Source organism: Hetaerina americana, unplaced genomic scaffold, assembly GCF_022747635.1.
Source record: "Hetaerina americana unplaced genomic scaffold, ioHetAmer1.1.p SCAF_2, whole genome shotgun sequence".
NCBI classification, from domain to species: domain Eukaryota; kingdom Metazoa; phylum Arthropoda; class Insecta; order Odonata; family Calopterygidae; genus Hetaerina; species Hetaerina americana.
Window position 1 is genome coordinate 55,286,565 of NW_027286763.1, and position 22,257 is coordinate 55,308,821.

Consider the following 22,257-nt stretch of genomic DNA (forward strand, 5'->3'; position numbering starts at 1 on the left):
ACAATCTTTCCTTTGTAATTGGAAGATCCCTGACACCTTGATAGCCCTTCCATATCTCTTTACTTGTCCCGCATGTTTGTCCCATTGTCTTCCTTGTATGACCTCACCTTGTATTATGTCCATATCAAAGTCATCATGTCCCAAGGTGTCCCCATTCTGTCTTGTTTCTATTTCCCCTGCCGTGATCCCTACTCTCATGATTCTCCTCTACTCATATGCATACTACTGCATGTTTTATTTTATCTTCCTCCGGGAGGGGATTCAGAAACTTGGTCTCGAGATTGAGTGGAGGTGAAGTGGTAGACCTATAATAATACGAAAATTAGTGGCACGTATTCAACTCTGTGTATAATAATTAGTTGTTAATCAAGTTTTGTAGAAGTGTGAAATCTGAAATAGGTGATGCCGGTGTGGAAGCTAAAAAGAAACTTTTGTTTGAGGTGAAACATCCCTCTGGTCCATAGGGACTATAACCTCTTGTCCACGAATCCAGGCGACTGAACATTTGATCTTCTACCTCCGCCTCCAGAAACAACTTTCGGAGATTTCTCTGTTCTGTTTTTCCAGTGGTCCAAGTCTCCCATGCATAAAGAGTCCCTTGCCTAACACGAATGCTTTCACGTAATGTTTCATTGTTTGTAAAATTATTATCTTTGATCATATTAATTGCTGCTTCTTGGTTGTGAATTTCTTCTTTCAATGTTAGATTAAGGTATTCTCTGTTTGATATATGTTGAGTTTCTTCAATCCCTTGTGTTGCTAATCCTTTTGAAACATTTTACATCACCTTTCAGTGAAACCCGCGGAGGGTGTAGTCAAAAAACTTCAACGCTTGCGCCAGGCGGTTTCTCTGGTTTTTCGATAAACCTTGAATCATTAAAAACAAAACTGGTTAAATAACATTTACTCGTATTTAGTCTCCTCAGCGCGTCACAGACCTCTCGGGACTTCTGTCGAGATTTCTGCGTAACGAAGTCGCGATCTGTAGTCGAACCCGAACCACCTTAAATAGACGCGCGTGTAAATAGGGCGAATCCCGTTTTCCCTTCAGCTTCGAGCCGTCCGAGCGAGCGAACGCTTTTCGGCCGACCCGAAGACTTTCGCCGCCACTCACCAGCCGGTATCGACTCGCCGTGCGTGCATACGTGCGTGTGTCCCTACGTGTTTGTGTGTCTACAACCTGCCATCCCGCCCGCTTCCCCACCTGCCGATTCGATCCTTGCGCATCTCCGATAACCGAGCGTCCGGAGGAGTCGATGGCGGTCAATTTTATCGGAAACGTTTGGGAGAGGGAGTTGGTGGGCCGCGTTGGCTTTCCACGGGTTGGCGGCCGCATTGTGTGTGTTGGTGTGTGTGTGTGTGTCTGTTTGTCGTCAGCTCTCTTGAGTGACTCAACGGACGTTCGAGTCTATTTGTGGGACAGTTAATGGCGATACGCGATCGCAGAGCGAGAGGAGAAAGTTCTATAATTTCTCATTTTCTCTCCTTCTCTTCCCCGGGCTGTCGCATCCCCGTCGGCATTGATGAGCCAGAAGTGCGTTGAATAGTGGAGGCGGGAAGACTTCTCCGGCTGCCGATTCCCTCGGAAACAAATACACGAAGACCCGAGCTTGAAATGCGGAAGTCTGACCTTGTCGAACACTAGCCTGAATATATATAAATAAAAAGGTATCGTGCGCTTACGGGGCGAGTACACGGTGAGATGGCTTCCGAGTGTGGTTGTGCATTGGTGGCTTATCTCCCTTGAAGGCCGAGAGACTCTTTGAACTCCCAAATGTTTGGTACGCAGCTGCACTCGACAGCCACACTAGCAATGAGTTTAACTTGTTAATATATTGGATGTTATGCTGCGACCTAAGGAAAGGCAAAAGCCTAGTGGGGTAAAGGGTTCTGATACTGGTTGCCACGAACCTGTGTTCTAGTCCGGGTGATCCTTCCGGTCCCTCCCAGCCAAACCGAAGCCGTGTTATTATCTGGGTACCAAGCCCTCTTAGGAAAATAAACATCACAGGGAAAGACGCTGGTCCTTCTACCATGATTGTGTCAATGTTGCATGATTGGGACTTGATAGGGCGAAGTGAGATCAACCCTCAACTATAAATCCAAGATTCCGGTTGACGATGATGAGTGGGAAGTGCTGGAGCGACGTCAATCCCCTCACCGCTGTGTATTTTCTCACCCGCTATTTCCAGCGTACCGTGGCTGTACTTTTCTTTGCTGTCTACCACGATTTGCTTGGTCACTTTGGTGGCGGCAAAAAACAACAGCTTTAAACCGCCTTTCGTTCTAGGCGCTCTATTTTTCCCGGATTCCATGGGAGTTCTGCGGGGGTGTTCGCCCCGCCTCTTGATATTATGCGTGCATGTATAACGCTGAAATCGTGAGAATCATGCCGTATCTAGCGTAAGTTTTATGTTTTGTCCTTCTTTTCAATGGCTTTTCCACCTAAGGACTCGTTCGTAAAACGAGTGACGCGATTTATTTAAATTTCCTGCTTCCTCGCCCACTTGACGGGGCTAATGGACCCCCTCTCCTCTTCCCTCCTCTCCATACACTTCTAATCTTGTGAATTTGGAATCCTGCGTCCGTTTTATCTAGCTTACAAAGTCTCTTGTCGGTATGAGGAAAATGAATCCTCTCTATGAGATAGTATCAAGCAAGGTGAGAATATCCCTAAAATATTTTTTTATAGGGGAAACGGTCTGGCTCAAAAATTGAGCGATCGTGGTTTTCGCATCACAGGCTCGGTTGTTCACAGTCTGACGGCGCTTTTTGTGGACACAAGAGCTAGTCCCTCCCTTGGGCTATTGGTAACTCAACGTGACGGGTGCATCGAAACCCCCAAACTCGTAAAATTGTGACGCGGTTTTTTACGAACAACTCTCCAAGGAAAGTGAACTCGTAGTTTAAGCTCAAAGTTCGTGAGAGTCGGATAGGACCCTGAGGGCGCGGGTTCAAATCCCGGCGGTGTTGAATATTTTTCAGAGGTATCTCGATCCCTACTTGAGGTGCTTTGTGGAGGGCACTTTGAGTGAGTACGGCGTCCGTCGGATGGGACGTTAAGCTGCGGACCTCTTGGCGCCTTTCGTAAAGAGTAGGCTAATGCCGACGCCGGGTTTCCCTCCACCCTTCATCCTTTCCTGTCCATCCCCTATGGCGCAAATGACCTTAGCTGTCGGTCGCCTCCCCTAAAAACTACTACTACTACGAGTCGGATAGGAAGTCACCCAATTATATAATAGAAATCTTCGCAATTGAATTTTCTATCAAAATTTCTATTTTGCTATAAAAATGTGCATTGATTAAAACAATTGCTGTCGCCTGGTTCTAAGTGTCCCTCGTGTCTCTCATTCAAGCGTCCAGTAATGGATCTGTATATTTTTTCCCATTTTATCAGCAGTGATGTTGTAATTTCCGTATTGCTTGCATACATTTTCGCGGAGCAATGATTTTGTAAATGCGAGAAAAGTTGATCGACCGGCGGGAAACATGGTTTTCACTTCAAATTTTAATTTTAAACCGATGCAAGCTCCAGTTCTTCCTTGCAAAAAAGTAACACGAGTGATGCTTTTTATTTTTTTAAATGTAATTTTCGTGCCTGGGGGTTTGTGTACACAGATCATCCTCATTTGAATTTTGTGTTCGCACGGCGTTATACTATTGATTTTCCCCTGCTCGGCGACCCATTCCACATCGACACCCCGTACCGGAGAGCGTGCATTAACAAAATACCAACTTCTGCAATCCTGCGTATGTTTTGAAACGCCGTATTTTGCTTCTTTAAACGGAATCGAAATCCAAACGTTAAGTCATCACTTTGCGATCCTAGGGGTATGTTATCTATCACGAGAAACGTTTATTGTCCGAGATGTTACCCTCGAAGTGGGCCTTTATTCCGAGAAGATCGTATGAATAAATTCTTAGCCATTTTTTGAGGTAGGATGGCATTGGAATACGGCTTCGCATTGAGGGCATTTAATCTTTGCCAGTTTTTTTTGGTTTACGTGACACTTAAGACGCGTGTAATATGCGCGCGCTCCTTGTTCTGCTCGCCTGTGCATCGTGCGCAACATGCCTCGTCCGCGGAGTTGTTGTCGAAGCCTGGCGGTCTGCCCCAGTGCGCAAAGCGGCGGGGTCGTTAATCATTTGTGTCGAGGGGAAAACATTATCGAGGGAGTCGGGAAAGCTATAGTTAAACAAAAACCATGCCGATTTAAATTTTATGACCATCTCCCGAAGATTGCCTCGTATCATAACGGTATTTATAAATGCGGCCGTAATCCCTCCGCGGGTCAGCGCGGAGGGATATTATTTTATTTTTTTCGTGACGGAGAAAAAAGTGGAAGCAGTCCGTTCGTAAAACGATTGGGTTGGGTCGCCTCCTTAATTGAGTGCTTTCGCTGCTCCACATTCGTCCGTCCCGTCCGCCTCCTCGCCGTCCTTTCTCTCGTCCTCCCTTTTTCCCCCGCTCCCCCCCCCCCCTCGCTCCCATCACCGCCTCAGAGAGGGGAAGGCGGAGGAGCGGCCGCGTGGGTCGGAGAGGGATTCTCCCTCGTGTCTCGCGGCTCCCACCGCCGCCACGCGAGAAACAACTCCTTCGCGCGATTCAGCATGCCGGACCACTCGTTCCACTCCTCCCCCCTCCCCCCAAAAACGTTGAGGGCAGCGGACGAGGATGCGTCGCCGTTTCGAAAACGCTCTGGGAGTTTCACCGGCGAGGTCATCAGAGACCTGGGACAGGCGCGTTCGCTCAGATTCCGAGAGAGGGGGTAACCGCCCCCGAGTGATGTTTGAAATTAGAATGCCTCCGTGAAACTCAAAGCCACCCGGGCGGTTTCAGGATTCATTTGAAGACCATATTTTCTCCATAATGGAGCCTAAGTATCTACGATCAAGTGTGCTTGACTGGAATTTGATTAGGGGCAATTAATTCCAAAAATGAATTGTATCGACCGCGGTGCTCCAAATGAGAAGCGACGAGAAATCTTCATATATTTCAGTTCCTTTCAACTGTTGCGAATAAATATTGCAGTCGGCGTTCTCGGACGGTGCGATAAAGGTAGTGACGAGCGGTATGAGTTTAGGATCAAGTACATATTTTTTATCGTCAAGGAATTGGATTTTGTCTCTTTCACGGATTGACCAATTTTGTAGTTAGTCCCGAGTCTCTATAGCAACTCCTCTTAGCCGCCTCGGCGTCATTGATTTGTGCATGGTGGGTCCCGGTTGTCATGGTACTCATGGTGGAGAACGAGCAGGAAAGTAATGGAAATTCCAGGAAAGTTTCGCAAGGTCGTTAAAGTTTATATATGGTCAGATTACTGGTAAGCCCACCTCGGTCCGACTTATCCATCTACAGGTAACACGTTTGTTACCGGTCGAAATGCAGTCTGGTATTTTATGTATAGGAAACGAGTTACAGAATTACTTATGCCTACACAAAAATAATCCTTATACAGAATTGGGTGAACCTAAATTGAGCTATTGGGCTTAATTGGTCATCCTTAAACCAGCGGGTTGCGAGCGGTGGAGAAACTTAGGACTGGCAGCGACCGTCTTCACACTAATTATATTGTTACAATGAAACAAGTGTCATTGTCAATTCGTATTAATAAAATTGAACTTGTATGGCCATTATTTTGTGATATTTTATCAAAAGAAATTCATGCGGGTGTACCGCGGGATTCAAAATTTTGGATTGAGTGGTCCTTGCGGTGGGAATGGTTGGCGATCGCTGCTCAGGGCGACTTTGACCAATGATATTCATTATGATTGGAAAAATTGCCACTTAGCGGATGAACGACCTACAGTCTCCCAGAACTCTCAGCCAAATTATCCTAGCATGAAGGTGATTATAACTTTTTAGCATCTTCAGAAATCAACTTCACGAAAGATATTAACCCAGTATTTTAATCTACGATCTGCGGTTGATATTCAACCTAGTTCCCTTCGTTGCCCTTGATCTGATTGTGAAATCCAACTTATTTTGGTAAGGACTGGATATTATAGTGGCAAATTCTTCAGTAAATGGTGTCAAAGGAATGTTGAACAACCATTTACGTACTCATTGAATGTCCAGTACCATGGTTGAATTTTTATCATAATTAATTTTGTGTCTTGAATGCGAGTGTTACTGCGTCTGGTGTATTTACTGTAGTGCATGTAAAGCTGTTTGTAAAAACTATTTCCATCATTACAAATGTAACTTCCTCGTTAGTCTTCAGCAATTACGTAATATATTCTTTTGATTCTTCAGGTCTGTTGCGGAATCACCGCCTACTATGCGCCTTGGCGGTTGCCTTTAGGCTAACCATGTTGATGTACCCTTTTAAAAAATTCATAATTTTCTGTAAACTTGTCCGCATACCTCATGTGTGTTTCTCCCTTGAGGAATCTTGAGTAAAGAGTAAGTATCCATGTATATAATGTAAGTGGTTGGATTTTTGTTTAAATCCATAACTATGAAAATGACGGCGCACTAGCCTTCCACATCCTTTCTCTGCATAAAAAATATTTTTGCGATGCTGATGCGTAAATATACGAATACACGAAATCTTTTCTACTTACTAAAATTATTTAGAATCAAAAATATTCTGAGAAACCTCTGAAATGCCTCTGTCACAATGACCCAAGTTGTGGGGCATGATCCCTATTCTGCGATGGATTCTATAGTGTCATATGCGCAATTTGAGTTAGCTTAAAAAATGGCTCGGTGGACATTTGGTCATTCATTGCACAATAGCCATGTTCCATGAAAGGACTGTGATGAACAAAACTTGGTGATAAAAAGCCATGCGGGGATTACAAGTCCGAGTATTTTTTTTAAGTAAATGTATACCTACTGTGTACACATTAAGTATATTGTGCTTATGTAAGTAAATATAATTAATTGGTAGGATGGGTATTACGCACGTGAATTTCACTGAAACCAAACCCTGAGAGATGAATCTTCGCCATTCATCGAAATTTAAATTTGTTTTTTTTTTGTTTTGGTGCCAATGTATCCTTGGAGAATTAAAAGTCACATAGCACCGGCTGGAATAATTGGGCGCCGCTTTGTTAAGCAAACAGTGAAAAATTATCGTTAAGAGTTGACAGATTTCCGCTGAATAACCTTTATTTCGTAATTTCAATGTTTGAATTCCACCACATCACGCCTGGAACTGGAGAGTTGATGATGAAGCATATTCATCCGTCGAAGCATAAATCACAACTTTCAGTTAAACACTGCTTACGGGGCTCGTGGTAAATATTAACTACAATGAGTTAATATCTAAGTAATTACTTGGTGACCTATTAATGGGGCGACACCAAAACCGTCAACTTTTACATTCCATCTTCGGGTTCTAGGGCTCTGGTTCCTGTCATTAACCTGCATGCACCGTATTTACGTTTGCGTATCATTCTTATTTCATTTTAACTTCGTTTCTCCCCGAGATGAAAATCCAATTTTTTAAGTTATTCTAGTTAGCTAATTTAAACCAGCAGCTATAAAAAAATCGTCAAAGTAATCGCAAAGTATTCAGTTCCACTTTATATTCCCAAGAAATCACTCCCAGTTGGCTTCCATAATATTTAAATTAGTTATTATTTAATTAGGATATATATATATATATATATATATATATATATATATATATATATATATATATATATATATATACACACACACACACACACACACACGTGTTATACAAGGAGATATCGTACATATGTCCAAAGCGTAGGAATTAAAACTCCCGGAGCATTTGTCAAGAGGCGGGAGCATTATCCTACTCCGGCTCCCCCCCCCCCTTCCACCCTATCCATGACAATTTTTGCGTCGTTTTTACAAGGCCATGCGATCTTCAACTCGGTCATCATTCCATAATTGCCACAGTAACTTGTAGTTACCATTGTTTATCTTACAGGGGCACTCAAATCAGAGGAGGGAGGGGCAGAAAACATCCCCGCTCCCCTCGCCCGCTCCTCCCAATCTGCGAAATGATAGTCGTTAGCGTCCAGGGCATCCACAAATTGTAGTGTGTGCGAGGCGTTGGGACACCAGTACACCCTCCCCCATTCCACTCCTCGCATCCCCCCGAACCCTGGCCAGCATATTGATTTAAGGGGCTGCAATTGACGTGGCACACTGTTTCAGAGCGAGCGCATCCCTCGTTTGGAATAAAGGCGGAAAGATTAATAAGCCTCGCCCCGCGCCCAAATGAGAGTTGGCTCACCTTTTTTTTCGTCAGCGATTACATCGAAACAGCCGGGGTCCGGGCGATTTGAATAAATTAACTTCCAAGGGACGCAGATGAAATTGTTAAGTGACTGCATAATTGCATGTAAAACTCTCTTTATGTTATTGAATACATTTTGCATCGCTTCAGTGAAATGTAAAATCATATGTTAATGTGAATATAAGGATGCTTCATGCACGAGAGACTTCTTTTATCGAGGTAACATTAACATCGAGTCTTTGCAAACTCCATTCAGCTTAAGTCGAGAGTCACTGCAGTCTTTATTATTAGGCTTTTCCCCTCGTTCCAGAGGGATCTTTTGAGGGGTTAAAAATCTGTGTCCGATAACGTACATTATATTGTTTCTCCTAAACCTCCATCATCGCGGTTTTTCGTTACAGCATTCGAATGACACGCTCGCTGTATCAATTTCCTCTCCTCGTTCTTGTAACTGGACCATTATGATTCGTGCCTATTTTTTTAAATCTTCAACACGCATTCTTATTCCAGATGCTCGCGTGCCTTTGACGATTCCGTTGTTTCCGCCCGTATTCGACAACAGCGGCGTCGGAGTATATTCCCGAATGTTTGTTCGACGCATCGTGTTGCCGCCGTGGGACTTCCTCCACGTCTCGCTCAATTAATTTCGTGTGTGTAAACTCGTCTTGCTGATTTAAGGGTCGCCGTGTAATTAATCGCGCCGTGTTTGTTTTCGAGAAATCGAGTCGCTCGTGGCGAGGGGAAATTTGGAGCGAGGAACGGCTCGGGTTTATTCGACTCCGAGGGTGTGTTCGTTCGTTTCCCTTACCCGAGTAGAGGAAGTGGTTTTTGTGATGCATCGGATGCGGATTCTGAATGAGGCGCCGATCGATCCCCCGCGAGCAATTATGTGGAACTCGACCAATCGGCGAAGGTGGCGCTTCGCTTATCCGTATTGCTCTGGAATAGGCCTCCGCGGCTGGGTGTGAATAGAGCGGAAATCACGATTTTTCCACAGGGTGTGTTTTATTCGGCATTCCGAGTCACCGCATCAGGACGGTGTGACGTTGCGTGAATGCATATGATGCTCTCATAAATGGACCCTTGGTTAATGGCGACACGCGGCAAAGTGGTGTAACAAATGCATGAATTGTTGGGGGAAAAAAATAAGGAATTCAGTTTCATTCATGACTTGCATTCTCACAACTTCGCGGCAAGAACCTCCCCGTAGCCGACAACTCTGGTTGGTTGGTCGTAATCCAATCTTACCGTTCGTATCGAGGTCGCGTACCTAGCGAGAGGTTTGGCATTGTTCACTCAAAAGGCTTCTCATTATTAAATCAAGCCTTTCAACTTGACGGGAGGCCTCGTCCTTATGAAACTCATTGGCCGTCGAAAATCGATTCAGTAAATTTGATCTCAAGATATAGTTAAATATTCAAATTAAGTGTAGCTGAAACTATTAATAGTTCACCATGATGAAACCCAGGTCATGAATGGGAGACTTGTGTGAGTCGTGGAGTGGAATTTCCTCGTATACCTTTTGAATCTCATTTTCCATGTTTATGTTTGGATATAATATTTAGTATCCAAGTTACGACTATCGGTGCATTGCTGTTGTCTTAGATAGTGATTATCCGCGTCTTCAACGCGGATGAAATATCTTCTATTCCACTGGGTAGCAACCACCTTTTTCTTCTGTCAATATATCTCCCTTAGTGTTCCATAATCGGTTTATTGAAACAGTAACTGCGTAATTCCCCCGTGACTGCTTAATCCCCAGGTTAGATGAAGATTTACGAAGAATAGAGCATTGAGTGAAGTTTGTTGAGAACGATAGGTAGCAGGAGACGTGCCAATTAGACACGAAGGAATAATAAATGGCAATACGAACCTGCATAGAATGAAATGCCTTGAGCAAATGGTGAGAGATGCAGAACAAGAAATGTATATGGTGGGATTAAGCGATTTTCAGAGTAGAAGGCCTGCTGACGATGGTCCACGCCTGCACGTTGCAGTTCTCAAAAACTGATGGATTGGGGTCAGTGTCTAATAATCGTAGAAATAGCTGTTGGCGGGGCCATTGGCTGGTCTCTAACAGGACAAGTTAATCCACATTGGTCGTGAGAGATAACCTGACGCTCGAGTCGACCCATTGCATGCGTTGGAAAGTGTTGGCCATATTTTCCAGTTGCGGAGTACAAGCCCAAACGATCGCGAAGTGAATACGTAGGACCCAGACCGAAGGGAGGCCGAACCAAGTTTCAAGTCTACGTAAAAACCCGAAAACAACGGGCATCATCCATGGACGTCCGTAGCACACAAACATCTGGGCGTGACGCGTCTTCTCGAGCGCATTCCTATGCGGCACACCGACTCCATCGACAGCAATCAACCCAAAGTTTGGTTTTCATTCGGGAGTCCGACCTCAAGCCTTATGGTGAGTGAAATTGGCGCAATCCGGGTCGGTGGGTCCCAAGGTGGCCATTCAGTCGAGCGGGAATCGTTCGATTTCCTCAAAAATGGGGAGGGGCATATTATTTTTTTAAATCCGCTATTTGATAAGCGAATCGAGAATATGTTGTGGAAATCGCTATTTCACGATATCTGCGACCTTCCTTTTAATTGCGAGATGAGTTCGTGTTTGATGTAGTCAATCGCTCGTCGCAAGGTTCTGGCAAAAACCAAAACTAATCATTTCAGACCGTCTGAGGCAGTCGACGTGATGAGGGAAGGTCCGTAGAAAATGAATAATCAGATTCAAAACACTCGGGAGATAATCCGGGAAAGGGCGGCATATTCGTCGGGAAAATATCGGTAATGAGAGACTAGAAAATGAGTGTTGACCCGGTTACCGTGAGATGCCATTGCATTTGCCACAAAATTCTTTCAATCAGATACATCGCGCCGATTATATGTTTCAGGTGGGGTTGTTCAAAGGCATCTAAGCAGGATATTTGAACCCGTGACCCTTAATTCAACGTCCGTTGCAAACAGACTGCCATGTTGGGATCAATCATCATTTTTTTATGTAACTTCGGGTACCTTAGTCTAAACCCATTCGCCAGACCATGATCGTTTGAAGAGTACAAGTAAAGCATTCTCATTCGAGTAAAATGCTTTATGAAACGGGAACTAGAACGTTACGTTTCACCTTACGTTGAACGCCAATTTGCGAGCAAGCTCTTTTTTTTATTGCTCCCGCGTCAAGTTACGCGGGGTGTCGGTGATGAGTTGCGCATGCGCGAGCCACTCCTTCCCTCCCCAGCCCCTCGACCTCTGCATCCATTCGATTTATTTTCGTTGTACCGGGAAGTGCACGTGCATCATGGAGCTGCAAAATTCGGCCATGTCCGCGCATCCTCTGTCGCGGGGCGTCGTGACAAGACGACGCGGTGACCCCTGGGGCGACGGCATTTGAGGAAGTCGTACGCACGAAGGGCGGGCGCATCGCCGGGGTGGACATAGGCCGAAATTTCCTGGGAAACGCGAGATCGGAATTCTCCCGTGCGAGGATTTTCCGCATTTTTTTTATCTTCATCCTCCCATCCCTTCCTTCCCCTTTCTCCGCCTCCCGCCCCAAAAACCTTCCCCTCCCCTCTCCGAGAACCCCAACGTGGAAACCTCCCACCCACGTACCAGCTCTGCCCCCACCCCACCACCCACACAATCCTCCTCCCCTCTCGCTTTCAAAATATCGATCAACCGAATTGTAAACAAACCCACCGACTCACTCGCTCACTCGCCCCCGTCGTTAGGGGAACGGTCGCGCGTTACGACTCCCAGCGTACTACGTACGCGCTCCCACCCCCTCCCCCATCACTACGATCCCGTGCCACAACCCTATCTTCTTCCCATCATCCCCCTTCCCTCGCTCTCCCAGCGAGTTGGTAGGTGATACGTATATCACTGAGGGGTTGGGAAGAGGTACAGGGTTTCCAAGGCGGGCGAGCGCCCTCAAGTATGCGCTTTTGCTAACCTCGCATGCCCGCGAGAGTGCCCGGACGCAGGGGCCGCGCACTAGGGACAGCGAAGGGGGTGACGGAGGCAAGGGTTTGAGGACGGGAGGGGAACGGGGTGAAGTAGGGGAGGGATTGGAGGGAGCGGTGTGCCCTTGTAAATCGATGTTCTCTCTCTCTCTCACCCTCACTCTCCCTCTCCCCCACTCCCCTTCACTATATAGCTGGGTCGTGCTGTATTCCAGTACAGTGCCAGGGTCTTCCTGGAATACCTCCCACCCTACTCAAGTACGCCGCCCCTTCTCTTCTTCAGGTATTGGCCTTTGAGATAAGTTCCCTTCTCTCTCTCTCTCTCTCTCCCTCCCTCCCCTCCCATTCTTTCCCGTCTCTTCTCTTCGGTCTTTTCGAGTTAAGGAAGGAAGGGAGGGAGGGAGAGAGAGAAGTGGAGAGTGGGAGCCTTGCTTTGAAACTGGCGAGGGCGGGTTCACTCTCGCGTGCGTGTGTGTGTTGTGCGTGCGTTAGCGAGAGGGGCAAGGGGGTGGGGAGTTGCAGGGTGAAGTAGAGGGGGGGAGGAGGAGGTTGAGGGGATTCCGTTGGTGAGCCTGTGGGGAGAGCCAGATTCCCCTGCAAGCAAAGCAAGCGGGCCAGCAGCGGGAGTGAGAGTGTGTATGTGGACGGCAACGCTGTAGCTTCCCTCCCACTCGTGGCAACGCCGTGCCTACAGGAAGGGCTACGGGGGAGGGGTCGGAGGGGTATGCGGGGAGAGGGGAGCGGGAGGGAGTATCTGAGGACATCCCCTGGCGCCTGTGGGTGGAATGGCTTTTCCACTTCCCTCCCCCCAACTGTCTCCCTCTCCTTTTTCTCCCCCTGCCCCCCCTCACACCCAGCCGTCCTCTTCATCTCCTCCCGCCCAGCACTTCCCCCACCCCTTCAGTCTCTTACTACGATCTCTCTCTCGCACCATGATCCACGCAACCCCCCCACACACACCCTTTCTCTCCCATATACGCGTGTATCTATTCCGCATCTCCTTCCCTTGCCCATCCCTCTCTGGCCCCTGCATGGCTCCAGTCTTGCTCCTTACCACCCCCTCCCCCACATCTTCTCACTTCTTCGACTTACGCATAGCCTCCTAACCCCCGCTCCCTTCCCCCTTGGCTTCCTCCTCCCCCTCCGCACATAGCATACTTTATAAAGCCCGTCTCACCCCGTTCACTCCTTATGCTCACGGGAGAGGAGACAGGGGAAGGTGGTGTCACCTGCCCACGCACCGGTCCCAGACCGTGGAATTCCCTTTCTCTTGGCATGGGGGTTGCACTTACGTAGTTGTTGTCATTTTTATCACCGCTTAAAAGTCGCTCCTTCCTCGCCATTTCCCTCTCCGTTGCGGGATCCCGTCTCGCCGCATCCTTGCACCCTTTTATTTGCGAATCTCCCCTTCCTCCTCCGCCGCATCTCGCCCTCTCCCTCCCTCCCGCTGGTGCTCTTTCTTTCTTCCTTCCTCTCCCGATCGCCTCGGCCAGCCAAGAAGAGGTCCTCTCCCGAGGTGCTAGATGGGCGGGCTGGCCGTGTGGGCTTTCCCATTTCAGATGTCGCTGGGGAGAGAGGGAGAATTGCGGAGACTGCCGTGCCCGCCATCTGTTGACAGATGCGCGAGCCACAACGCAGCGGGGCGAGGGAATCCCTCCGTGGAGGACAGACGAGGCTCCAGGAATGTTGGCCGAGGGGGTGAAGCAGGGGAGGGGGGAAGGGCGGGGAGAGGGAAAGGACGTGGAGGGGAATGCGGGGCGGAGGGGTAGTAGGGAAGGAGAGGTCGTGGAGGGCGGAGGGAGGGGAGTGGCTAAACCGGGGGAACCCCTGTGTGTGTGTGTGTGTGTGTGTGTCTATCTCTCTCTCTCTTTCTCCTTCTCTCACACCGCGCGCTGGTTTGTTAGAGTTCCTGCGCTCGCCTCTCCCACCTCCGCCTCCTCACCCCGCCTCCACCTCTCCCTTCAGCCGCGCCTCTCCCCTTCCCCGACGCCCCGGTGGAAGAAGGCAGGCTGGGGCGGCAGGCAGCAGCAACTTCTTACCTCGAAGCTGCGAAGGAATTAGTGCGAATGGAGAGGAGAGCCCAGAAAGCGCTCGGCTATATGTATCGAGCGATTCCGAAGCCTCGAGCAGCTGTTGTGTGTAGTGGACGAGCTCACCTAGCTTCCAACCTCCCCTCTCCTCCTTCTGATTATATATATTTTTAACTTGCAAGAAGAAACCTTCGGATGTAGAACATTCCGATCGCCCCCGTTTGAGGTGTGTGAGATCGTGGCCGTCTCCTTCGACCCTCGAACGATGTACCGCGGGGCTCTCCCGCCCCTTCTCCGGGGCCGCGGGTCGGAGGGAGGGGTTGGTTTTTTCCCCTCCCGGAGTCCCCTCCGGGGAGCGATTCCGAGAATATCGACTGTCGAAGCGCGCGCGATTACTTGGTCGCCTTAATGTACTCGCTTCCTTCTCTCGCAGCTCTGAAGGGAACCAGTTTTCATCGTTCGGTCCTCAATCCTACGCCTCTGGTACTGGATGTTTACAGTCACCGTGTCACGTTTGAGTCCAGCCGGCATGAGAGTTGAAAGAAAATTGTCGACGGTTTTGATCTGACTCAATATATTTGAAGCAACTGCATGTCTTTCTTACGCTTGTATAATCCAGTGAGATAGTTTTTCGATCGAATGAAAGTCGGAGAAAAAATTATCCAAAAAAAAGTCCTGTATTTTTATATTGGAACTTTTAAACTCTAATTTTTTTCCAAAAAATTAATCGATGAATATACTCATTATCCAGCAATGTATGATGACGCCAACGAATGCAGGGTATATTTCTATTTCCGGAATACTGGCATGCACGTTACGGGTAATGGCATCGCGTAACGACGTTGAATAACTGATATAGAATCGTGAAAATTATTCATACGTCCTGTGGCACTTAATTTCCGTCGAGAAGGGAAGTTGGACTCGTGTTATAACAATGCTTTGTATAGTAGCTCAGTTTTATGATCTCCGTCATAAATTGATCAATGTCTGTTTCTATGAGAATGAAGTTCGTATGCATTGAAGTGAATTTAGTCTGTAACCTGTTTATATTAAATCGTAGGTTCCATACTAAGACGCATTGGCAACCGCTTCACAAGGTCATCTGACGTACTTTCTGATGTATCAGGTTTAAAAATGAGAAAGGCGTGGATGAGTGGGGAGCTATTTTGCTCCTTGACGCATTATACAAGTCTCAATGTGCGTGTGTGTGTGTGTGAGAGAGAGAGACAGCATCTCAAGACCTAAATCAGCAAACGAAGTGGAGTAGAAGATCGAAGTGCATCCGCGCGCCCACTCCCGGGAGGGATCGGCACGTGGCCTCAGGGTGCCTGGATCAATTACACGCTCCGGAGCATGAAACGCTGATGTTCTTATTTCAACGCTTTTTTTCATTGGCCGTAAACATTAGCGCATCGAGGAGTATCGTGTTCCCTCTTGTTGCACGCATGCTTAATGCCGTCTTGTTTTGTTGATCCAGGAAGTGGCTCTTGGCGCATACATATTGAAGTCTAATGTCTTGGTTCTGAATCGATGAGTGGACCGCAATCGTGTCGTCATGAATATTTGGTGTTTTTGTATGTGTTTTTTTTCATACTGTTGGATTGTTCGTAGACGCTGTGATTTACACTTACTCGTATTGGTCAATTACTCGCAGAATATGCCCTTGGACATCGAATGTATCTGCTATGTGACGTTCATATGTTTTTACTGTTGCATTCAGGAACCATTGGAGTTGGTAGTGAATTCTTAATGCATGCTTGTGCGGGAGATTTGACGCAGTAAGCGAAGACCGGCGAGATGTGTGCTGCATGTCTCGTTATTAACGAATGATAAGCCCGGGCCACTTTGGTGGAATGGTTTTTCATTTTCTCACGGTTCCAACTTGTCACTTGAGTCGGTATTCATTCAGCGGCGTGTTTTTCGTCTCTTCATCGGTTGCTTGTCTTAATCCAGAGCTATACATGTGCTCACTAAGAGTATTTTGGATTTTAATCGCGATAAAAATAATTACGGGGATGTTCGTCTGGTGAGCCATTTTCAGTGGCGAAAACAACCTCGAGGATTAGAGGTAAGTACAGAGTAACCGTACACGGGTACGCGTCGAGGTATGATGAATCTGCAGAGAATTACATCGCGGGCGATTTTCTAAGTGGGGTTTGGGGAGGCACTGCTGGCGATCATAGCGGATTTTTCCTAATGCAAATACATTCTTTTTCCCGTGGGTCAAAACGGATTCCGATGTTTCAGCGTTTCAACGGTTGCGAACAATAGCCCCTATCCTTTTCCTCTGCGACGTGTCTTAACCGGAAATCTGGCTAACGTATCCGTCGGCCTGTCCTTGACACGAGCAGGACTTCCCTCCAGCGGCCCGTACCAGATGGGACTCGAAGGATCGTGCTATGTACATCTCCGCCCTTCCTCCCTCCCTCCCCCCCCTGTGGTGCCTCAACCTCTGCCCCCCTCACCGCAATTCCGCTGCCTTCCTCCCAGCTTCCCGGTATTTCTCTCGCTGATTAGACGTCTGTCTTTATGACATCATATCGATGTAGGAAGTTCGCGCTCGCCACTCTCCTCGACCACGTTTCGCGTTGCGTCAACTTTCCCGTTTTGATGGACGCGATTATCACTCGGGCGAGTAAAAGTGTCCTCCCGTCCTGCGGATTATACGTTCCCACTTCCTTTTCTGGAGTCCATTCATTTTTTTTCCCTCCACAATTCCCTGCCGAGCTCTCTCTTTTTTTTTCAAGTTCACCGTCTAGGTTCGCAGTTCACCCGGCGTACTAATTGCCCAACCTGCACTGGGCGCTTTTAAGCTCGGAAGTTTCTAATGAATCCAGCGGCTCGGCTTCAAGACAATGTTCCGCGTTCTCTCGGACGTCACTCATTCCGACTCTCTGCGCCAAGTGCAGGGCCTGTAGGCCTCCGTATGGCATTTCTAGCTTCTATTTATGATCCACGCCTCCAGCTCAACTTCTCATTTTCGGGAAATTTGTGTGTAACTTTATCCACGACGTCGTCTGCCGAGAGTATGGAATGAAGGACAGTGTGCCCTGCTAATGGTTTTTTGGATTGGCGCAGTCGGGCGGATTGTGCCGCATTGGTGGTGCTGGTAATCCGCGACATCACTTCGTTTGCAGCGACAAGCAAATATAAAATCTATGTTATTGAAATTGAAAAAAAAAACAATGCTTGGGATCGCTATACGAACCGGAATGTTCCCAATTACTGTTTGAGTATCTATCAATTGATTTTGCCGCCTGCACCACGGAGTCGTTTGCATTATGAATTCCCAAGGGGATTTATTCAATGACTGCGCTTATTATTCTGTTTACGTGACACTAAAAAAATGACCAATGGGTGACTCATTGCTTGAGGATTAATCGAGCACATTGCTACAGATCGGAGGCCCCGGGTTCAAACTAGCCATCTCCACTGGACACCCCGAGCCTCACCCAACTCGTGTGATTGTTTGGGTACCAGATCCGTTCGGAAAACCGCAGGTGTCTCAAGAATAGGAGAATGACCTCGCTCCACCCTGATGTATGGGGTCGCGGTTCCTGAAACTATGGTCGGGTTTAGCCTCACCCATCAAGCAATCCTTTGGCTTGATTGCTGTGTTTTTAGTCGTTTTTCCAATAGGCACCATCGAGAAGAACGTTCTAGTGAACGTATTTATCACCTTAACAACCAAAAAAACAGTAATCAACCAATAAGATAAGGGTATAACTCATCCCTGGATGGGATTGGCGACCTTAGAAAGGGTAATATATTCGAAAATGTCTCATAATCGATTTTACCCTCCGGACAGGTAGAATTAATGTTTTCTCCATGGCCAGATTTCATCCATATTTTTGAGTGTGTCGTTTGCGTGTCGTCTCGTATTGGTGTAGGTAAACTTCGGGTATTTTGTAGATATTGGTTTCTGATTGTTATAGTGCATTCCGAAAGTGTGATTATGACATGGTTCATAGCTGCCTCATGATAAATGATGTCGTTTCTACGTTATTAGTTCCTAAACAGGCGGTCGAAGACTCCTTGGAAAACAATCGCATCTATTGTATTCATCTCTCATGATTTATCTGTGGAAGTGGGTTATGAAGTAAGTCCCTCTACCTTTCACGCGAGGACATCAAATTAATAGATAAAAATAGTGGACGTTCATTTCGTGTTTTAACCGCAGGTAATAAGCTTTGATAGTGACGTCTCGTCGAAGCGGAAAATTCTGCGATTAGACGTTTTTCATTTAATGTCGGAGGTGTTTTGAGGAATATTATAGTGCGGAGAGTGCGTGTTTATGAATACCAGTGTAATAACAGAGACGAAGACTATTAAAATGTTACACTTAATACCAATTCTCTGACGAGCCTGCTTGTCTATGAAATCGTTAGCGATAGTTCGATTGGAGGTAACCTTTAAAAATGGACTGGGGTATGGTCGCGATATGCATAAATGCCACAAGAATTGAAAATGAGCAGGTAGGTGTCCACATAACACGTGTATGCATTTATTTCGTGCATCTTTAATTGCGCGGTTCTTCGTACATGGTTCATATCAAATTTATAATGTGTAACGACGTTCGTGAATGTTCAAATATCGCAAATCCTAAGGTAACATTGATACTGTTCATCTTTTGTTGACCCAAGCGGGACTTTCCTCCTGCTTCAACCGTTGGGTCATAGGGCACATTATTAGACCGACAGTGCTGTTGCACCAAAGATGTGGACGGCGTTTATTGTAATTGAACGCGTACTCCATTGAGCATTTCCCCGAACTCCGGCACCATGGAGCTTCGACGTACGTACCGCTGTGGAGTTGTTCTTGTGAAATTTAATTGGTAAACAACGGTGCGGTAAATGTACGACGCCATATCATCAGGTCAGACCACAAGAAGAAAATAAACAGATTTCAATGCTTTTTCTTCCTTCGCGCAGTTCGCGAACTCGTCAAAACGGACTTGAAGTACCACAACAGTTGCGATCGAGGAACCCGATAATCTTCGAAAACTCCAGTTGCGGGAACATCGCATTTACTCGTAGTCAGGCCCAATTTAAGTATACTACCTTGATCAAAAATTTCCCGGAATTTATTCAGAAAATTAAAAATACAAGTTTATTCATCTAAATCTATATTGTCCCCTTCAAAGTAATCCCCATCGACTGCAACACACTTATGCCAGCGCTTGATCCAATCCTCGAAACATTTTTTATATTCGGTTTTCGGTATGTCCATCAGTGCTTCCTGCGATTTTTCCATTACTTCCTCTCGGCTGCTAAAACGCGTTCCCCGTAATGGTTTTTTAACTCGATTGAACAGAAAGAAGTCACAGGGAGCCAAATCAGGTGAATTCGGTGGCTGTTGGATGGTATTTGTTGCATTTTTCGTCAAAAAATTACGAATAATGATAGCACTGTGCGACGGTGCATTATCATGGTGCAAAATCCACGAGTTTTCTGCCCACATTTCTGGTCTCTTTCGGCGAATTGCTTCACGCAAACGTCTCATAACGCCCAAATAATACTCTTTGTTTACTGTCTGGCCTTCTGGCAAAAATTCATGATGCACTACACCGTTGTAATCCATGAAAACCGTCAGCATTGCCTTCTTTTTTGACTGACAACGACGTGGTTTTTTTGGTCTCGGTTCATTTGGTGAACGCCATTCACTTGCCTGATGTCTGGATTGCGTGTCGTACTCATAAACCCACGTCTCGTCTCCAGTAATGATCCTTTTGATGAATGTGGGATCGGATTCAGCCTCGCAAATCATGTCTTTTGCGACATCAACACGGTCTCTTTTTTGCATGAAATTGAGGTCTTTTGCTGCTACACGACGGAAACCCAAATCATTAACCACAATGTCTTGGGCGGATCCATAGGCAATGTTCAAGTCCTCCGCTATTTCTCTGATGGTTAATTTGCGGTTATTGACCAACATTTCTTTTACTTTATCAATTTTTTCACCGACTTTCGATGTCGATGGTCTGCCACTGCGTTCATCATCTTCGATTGACTCACGACCACTTCTGAACCGCTCGTGCCACTGGTAAACGACCGTTTTTTTTAGAGAATCGTTGCCGAAACACTTTTCCAACATTTCCAACGTCCGTGCGCCACTAAATCCGTTTTTTACGCAAAATTTAATACAAGTTCGTTGTTGCAAATTTAAATCCATTTCTGCAATTGTAAAAAATCGCCAACACACACAGAGATAGATGTACTCTTGGCTACGTAACTTTTGCAAATGTCAAGTTATGACACTAAGATTTAAAGGGAATATCAACAACAGATGTACCAATTTAACAAAAAAAACAGAACTCAAATCGGAACGATGGGAGCGGCACACGGTGGTTATTCCGGGAACTTTTTGATCAAGGTAGTATAGTCTTTGATTTCGTGGATTTTATGAATATTCGTGTTCATAGTTTCCACGGAAAAGGGAATGGTGCGACGCACTTCGCCATATTACGACACACTCGGGCCCAAGCGCGTTTTACTATTTTCTCTTTCGTGGAAAAGTACAAAAATAAATAATGAATACCGGTACACCAACACCCCCTGCCTCATATATACACGAACGTGGTGGGTCGCAGGTAATATCATAAATGTAGATTTGCTGTAACTGTGGAGCGGGCCGGCGCCAGTGGGGTGAGGTCCTCGGTGGGGTCGTTCGAAATGGGGGTAGGGTACTTCCTATGCTCTTTGGGACGAAAATTCCCATGAAATTTCGATCGTTTACTGCGTCTGCTGTTTCAAAAACTGATTTCGGAGAAATAGGGTTGCGAGTGTACATCCCCCATCACCTTGACTCACAATGAGTCATTGCCTTCCCAACGGTGAAGACGTGGGCGGGGGGCGTTAGAAGGCCCTTAACGGAAGGCCCTACTTCCCACCGGGGCGCGTAAAAAACCTCTGGTATAGTATTCGGGTTCCTCCTTAATTAGATGGCAAAAAACGGGGTAATTCGATTGAATTTCGTCTCCGGAATGGAGAACCTATTAGGCTAGCTAACCTGACCATTATTTTTTTCGATTTTAATCCCATTTTAATTCCGTTTAAGAAAAAAAAACGCGGGTCGGGTTCTGGATTTCGGTAGAAACTTTTAAGGCGTTATCGCTTCTCTATTCAACGGAAAATTTTACTGCTCTCCGAGGAAGTTTTAATCATGTCGCACGGACGTATACATTAGCATTTTTTTTTTAATTCCGCGGGAGTACCCTGTAGAGCATGGCGATTGCGCGCTGCCGTGACGGATGGGGACAAGGCTGTGTCGTCCGGCGTGCCTCGGCCTTGACCGTGTAGCTTGCGACCGACCCTCCATGCTCTGGGATTTGAGCCCGAGGGATGGATCGGGATAAGCGGTGAGGTCATGTGTGGGGGTTCGCTTCCTTCCCGCAACCAAATAATTTAGCATCTGATACTTAAATATGAAAAAGCGGTAGGACAGTCTTCTGCTTGCCGGAGGGCACCGAGTTCACATCCGGTTTGTGCTTCTGGACTATCTTGGTTGACTCCCGGATCAGTGATTTTCTGGGTATAAGGTTTACATGAAGAACGCAAGTGAAAGGAACTGCACTCCTCTGGGTGCGTGATGTCGAACCCCGAAAGGCTCAGTTCATGCGAAGTGAAAGAACGAGTCCGGAAATATAGCGGATTGCTCTCCTTTGAATTAGATCAATTATAGGAACGTCTCAATGGTTGGGAATTAGAATTATATGTGAGCTTCCAGTTTAGGAAACTTTCGGAAAAAAAGTGTCGCATATTAAATTTGCGAAATTGTGTTAACTCGTAAAACATCCAGCAGGTCGGCGAGTCCCAAGAAATCTTTCACGGGGAACGCACATCGCACGAGTATGCGGGTCTGTCTCCAAAGATTAGGCTTAATTTGGCTTTTTTTTGGGTAAATGTGACGAAATAGTTAACATTAGCGAAAGAGTGAATGATAGCTTCACAATCAGAATGTGCGCGAATTACTTCAGACCAATCGGAGATGGTGTTGCATGAGGAATAAGATCAAGTTCAAAAAAAGCTCATTAGATAT

The 22,257-nt window shown here is 46.5% G+C and overlaps 1 protein-coding gene across 1 annotated transcript in view; it reads left to right on the forward strand.

Moving 5' to 3' along the window:
• shn (zinc finger schnurri) overlaps positions 1-22,257 on the forward strand; it is a 190,957-nt gene that overhangs the window by 86,551 nt on the left and 82,149 nt on the right. The window lies entirely within an intron of this gene.